The sequence below is a fragment of the Pinus tabuliformis genome, chromosome 9, assembly GCF_031772625.1.
Source record: "Pinus tabuliformis cultivar Carrire ecotype Pingquan chromosome 9, CPIR1, whole genome shotgun sequence".
Classification (NCBI taxonomy): domain Eukaryota; kingdom Viridiplantae; phylum Streptophyta; class Pinopsida; order Pinales; family Pinaceae; genus Pinus; species Pinus tabuliformis.
Genome location: NC_142307.1, coordinates 460,288,645 through 460,294,819, shown reverse-complemented (window position 1 = coordinate 460,294,819; position 6,175 = coordinate 460,288,645).

Genomic DNA, 6,175 nt, shown 5'->3' with positions numbered 1-6,175 from the left:
AGGAACTTTTCATAATTATATAGTCATCCATATCCACAAATTAAAACAGATAAAATGCATTTGTACCTAGGAAAAGAATAATAAATATATCTCAAAAAATCCAGAAGTATTTGGATATAAAAATGTTTCACAAGGATTTTCATACCAAAAACAGAAAAGAACAGATTCAAAGAACAAGAAGAATTGGATTCATTTACAACTGCAGTTCATTTGATGAATATTCTGCTTGAGTATTAAATATACGATTTTTTCATACAAAAAGAAAGTAATAATGGAATTCAAACCCTATGGCATAGATCCATAGCAACTCATACAATAATAGAATCCAATCTCTTATCTCTTTTTCACTGTGAAGCAACGATATGAATTTTAAAAGGCTAACAGAAACAAAACTAAACTGCTATTGAACTCACAGAAAACCAATGGTCCAGACTCCAAAGCCTTGATGAGTTATAGTCCTCAAATGAAACCTAGCCAAGTAACTGCTTTACGCAGATCTCTTATGGAAACCTACCCCAGATACACCGTTGTTGATCTCACAGAAAAAACAATGCTGCAAACGCTGACAAACACAAACTATAGTCCTTAAGGTGGAAACTCAGCCCAACAGGTGTCTTATTTTTATTGCAAGGAAGCCACAGAAAGGATGAGTTGCAACATCAGAGTCAAAGTTAAATGTATTAAAATGTTGCCTCTAGGAGTGGATTGAATTCCAAATACATAGTCACAGAACTGATGAGTTTTAGCTTTTATGCATTAGGAAGAAGAAAAACTCAAATTGCTGCAAAATTGCCAGATAGAAGTCCAATATCTTAACAACCAAGAAATCATAGAAGTACCTTACAAGTACAACTCCCAAGTGGAAATACAAGTATACGCTTGATCGAATACACTTGCACAATTCTGAGAACCCCAAAAATTCCTATAAATCAAATACAAAGCAGGACACCGGTGGTGCAACTGCTCTTATAAACATACATAGAGGTGAACATCCAGTACATCTTCAAATTCCTTGTCTACCTTTAGTATAAATAAAACTAATACACCCATTTTCCATACATTTTAGCTGAAAGTAACTTTGATCCGCTCCTGACAGTTCACTTCATGGGCGACTAAGACCACGAAAGCAGATGGTACCATAATTCTTCCCATGTAACCATGAAACATCCCTTTTGAAAACAACGACCAGTGCAAAACCAGAATAAATACATACACAGAAAAGTATTACTTATTTCTTGGCCTTTCTTGTTCCCGCACTCTGTTTTTCACTGTGATCGCTTTCATCCTCATAATTAACATCTTCATAATTATCATCATCATCTTCCTCTTCTTCGGAATCAACAAACCCAAGACGAGCTGCATCTTTTGCCCACTCTACAATATTCTCTACCTCAGATTCTGAGATTTTTTCTTCATCATCAACATGTTCTTCTCCCACATCGTTAAACCGACCCGAAGAAGAAGAAATCCCTGAAACCCTACTCCTTTCAAGCTTAATGGAATCTTGAACAGAAGCTAGCAGCTTCTGCACTTGTTCCTCTTCAGAATCAATTTCATTTTGCTTCACAAAGCCTATTTCTCCAGAATCACCGATTTTTTCTTTTTGGGTTCCTACTGTTGTCTCACGGGAATCGATCCCCTGACTTTCCTATGGCTCAGCCAAACTCTGGGACTCACTAATTACGATATTTTTGGCACCTGAAGAAGATCTCAATGCCGCCAATCTCAATGCAAGTTCTTGCCCTAAAATTTTCTCCTCTTCTTCATCAATCAGAACCCTCTGTCATTATCTATGTCGTTTTCTAAATCACTACTTTCCTTCTTATCTCTAATTTGGAGTTTGTTGGACTTACCAATTGGGGTTTTGCAGGAGGAGGAGCTTTGAGCTTGGAATATCGACGGGCAAATTCATTGTCAAGTCCAGCGGAGTCGAAGCCTCCAACATCTGAATTCAGCAGTGAACGTAAGGGTTTGGTTGATCTGTGGGAGTCGAGATTAAGTTGCAATGCACTTTCATCTTGGAACTGTGCGAGAAGTTGATTGACTTGTTCATCATTCTCTTCTCCTCTCAGCAACCTGCTCCAAATTGTGCTGCTGGAAGACCTTCCGTCCATTTTATTTTTGAAGTTTCAAGGTTGTGTGTCTTCTGGTTTCGAAATTGCAACGTCTCTGTGCAGAAAATTAATAGGCTTTGTTTCTGGTTGTTCACACAAATAAATCCTATGAAAATAGAAACGCAGAGTCAGCCGAGAAATATTTATTCAACCATTGGGACAAAATTGTGGAAAAATGAATGTCGAAAATTGTGTGCCACATGTCAATAAGAAAGTTCTTGCCCTAAAATTTTCTCCTCTTCTTCATCAATCAGAACCCTAGATTTCCTGCCAATTCCTTTGTTTTCTCTAATGTCCCCAATCTGGATCCTTCTCTAGATCATTCTTTTTCCCTTTGTCATTATCTATGTTGTTTTCTAAATCACTACTTTCCTTCTTATCTCTAATTTGGAGTTTGTTGGACTTACCAATTTGGGGTTTTGCAGGAGGAGGAGCTTTGAGCTTGGAATATCGACGGGCCAATTCATTGTCAAGTCCAGCGGAGTCGAAGCCTCCAACATCTGAATTCAGTGGTGAATGTAAGGGTTTGGTTGATCTGTGGGAGTCGAGATTAAGATGCAATGCACTTTCATCTTGGAACTGTGCGAGAAGTTGATTGACCTGTTCATCATTCTCTTCTCCTCTCAGCAACCTGCTCCAAATTATGCTGCTGGAAGAACTTCCGTCCATTTTATTTTTGAAGTGTCAAGGTTGTGTGTCTTCTGGTTTCGAAACTGCAACGTCTCTGTGCAGAAAATTAATAGGCAAGGGAAGATACACTGAGGATATACATGAAATGGGAGGGACGACCAAAGATGCAATGAACAGACAGTAAATTTATGGGCCTTATACAACCACACCATACAGTGAGAAACATTCCGAGGTAGTGACACAGTGATGTGGGGTTTAACGGTAAGTTTCGCTGGGTGAAACCCACGAGATGAGGGTTAAAATCTCATTGAGTATATATATGACCTGTTGTGTCTTGGCTAGAAGAGTAGGTGACCCCATAGCAGACGTCTTGGCTCTTGTTGGGGCATAAGTTTCCTGCTATTGTGCGGCTTGCAAGCAGTTGCACCTAGCCTAGGTTTATAGTGGCAGCCAGTTAGATTTGATTCTGGGTATGTTCAGATAACTCTCACCAGTTATCGATTATCCTAGATTTAAAAAAAAAAAAAAGCATTCCGAGGTAGTGCGAGCCAAGCACATGTCAGCTGCGAAACGAATGGCTCACTAGCGGTGCGTCCGTCCCGCTTCCTCATTAACCGTTCAGTTTTGGATCAGTGTTGGATCAACGATCACACTTCATTCAATCGTCTAACACCACAAATCCACGGTCAACAATAGGACACGGGGGTGGCTGGGGCAATTCATTTCAAAGGGAAACGCCTTACGGCGTAAAAATGTTATTTGACTTCAATTCATCTACTTACCTGAAAGTTAGCAAGGTAAATCATAACCAATTGATGGTGTCTTAGCTTATGGATTAGACTTTAGTTATATAATTATATCAAACGCATAATATGAGTACTATTAAGCTCTATCTTTTAGGAAAACAAAACCTAATGTAATGGTAAATTGTGACGGTAGTAGAAATAACTTAAACACGTACCTAAATTCATCACTCAAATGCCCTATTGCTTCAAAGTGGAATAAAATGATAAAATCCAATGGTCCAAAGGTCTGTTGCAGTGATAACCACACTTCTTAAAAGTTAATATTTAATCAATTAAGGATTTGCTTTAGAATGAAATTGAGGTGAACTAATGGAATATATGTGTTAATTGGGTAGCGGTTTATGTTTATAATTAAATTAATCTTTTTGGATTAGTCGAATCTATATATAAGGTAATTTTGTATTCGTGTGACACAAGGTTGATTCAATGTATTACTACTATAATTACGAGGTGCACCATGTCTATCCCTAACATGGATATAGGTTGACTGAAGGATGAAACCAAAAACTTGATATTATTTTATATAACATGTTTACATTCTCTATCAAGTAAAGTAAACTTGAAAGCTACTAGCAATCCTTTGTTATTAAATACTAATTATAATAATAATTAAATGCCTATTGTAAAATTGAATTTTTTGAGATAGGTTGATTTTACTTAAAATCAACATTATTGTTTTTTTTTAATTCTCTTACATATAAGAAATTCGAAATTTATATAATAAAAGGGTTTAATCTTAAACAACAATGACAAAAGAAATATATCTCAAGATTTTCTTAATGTGGTTAGATTTCATTTTACAAATAAAAAATAAAATAATTATTCAAGTTTTGTATCACTTTATTCAAATAATTTAATGAATTCTTCAACAATATTATTATAATCAATAACCAGATAAACTCTTAAAAACTAAATATAATCACAACATTTATTCAAAATAAGTTACATGGATTATTGTAAACTTGATTATTAACTTTACAAGCTTAATTTACAAGTTGAAACTTCTTGCAACAACCTATCCATTGTTGGATGATCCACTAGTTGACCACCATACTAATCTAATGGGTACTCTCCTTTCCCAAGGATGTCTGAGATGTAATTGGGTTGAGTGGAAAAGTACCTATCTAACAACAAAGTTGAAGAATGAAGTTGTTAGGCTTGAGAAGAATCTCCACTTCACACAAACTTCAATAGACCAAACTCTTAACAAATACCGATGATTGTTTTTTTAAATATTATGACAATTATCCAACGTTATGATGCATAAGGGTGTTTTCTTATTAGCCCAAGTTTAGATTCTATGTCTGATGCCACTTGTTCAAATCATGCAAAAATGCATCCTAATAAATCATTATTTATTTAATATTCACCCATCTATGTGACAGATATCCCGAAGTCCACATGTAATTACCTATTTAAAATTATATAATAATGAAATATCCTCACTCAACTCCCACATTTCCTATTTTCACTTCTAGTTGTTCCCATTGATCTTCTTATCACTTCATATATTAATGGTTGCGGATGGAGTTACTAGTTTAGTTATTTATTAGTTCATTTTAACTTTCATCAATCCATTTTCCTTTTCCCCGCACTTCTATTTGAATTGGAGTTCTTCTTCCTACCTCTTCTCCTTAATTTAAGAGTGCACTAGTAATTATTTTTTGTTAGTTAATAATTTACTTATTTTCATTTCAAACACATTCTCCTAATTATATTATTCATTTTAATATTTTAATTAACTAGAGTATCTCCCTTGTTATGAGATACTAGTTTGTCTTATATGTTTATTTTTCCTACGGTCATGTAACTAATTTTTTCTATTTAAGTAAATTTCATAAACTATATTATTTTTTTATTACTAAAACAATTTATGCATGTGAATTTTATTCTCTTTTATACACTCAATTTAACCTTTCTTCACTAAAATTTGACAAGTCATACAAGATACGAAGGGTGCCATATTTCGCATGCCCTTTGATAATTACCTTTTTGTATTTGCAATGGTGTTATCATCTACATGCCCTTAAAATATCCAACTTTTCTTGGTGGGGAAATGACACAACTATGAAGACCTTGTTAACTCAATATTTGTTTCCCATTGTTGAGAAATTAGTAATCACTACAGAATAAGACTTTCATCTTATTGTGCACCCATCAACTGAGTTGCATGAGTGATTGAACCGACAACCTACCCTCGTAAAAAGTGCAATATTGGAAGAAAAGTATCCCTAGATAGTTAGTAGACTTCCATACAACTCCATTACCCATATGTGGATAAATCGACAAATATATTCCTTATGCTTGCGTACACTACAATTAATGTGTCAATAGTTTCATAATCCAAAATCAAAATATAACATAATCACATAAATTTCATGATTATCTAACTCAATTCAAAGTTCAATATAATGATGACACAATCCCACGTCAATGCACCCATATGGTTTCCTATCACACTAGGAAAATCACCTGAAAGTTATTGTATCTAACTTTTTCACTTCAATTTATCCAAATCATATAAACCAATACATTCAGTGGCATCATATTAATAACATTTAATTCATTTATGTCACTGTATAAACTTTTAAATAAACTCATTAAGAAATCATCATTTAAAACTCA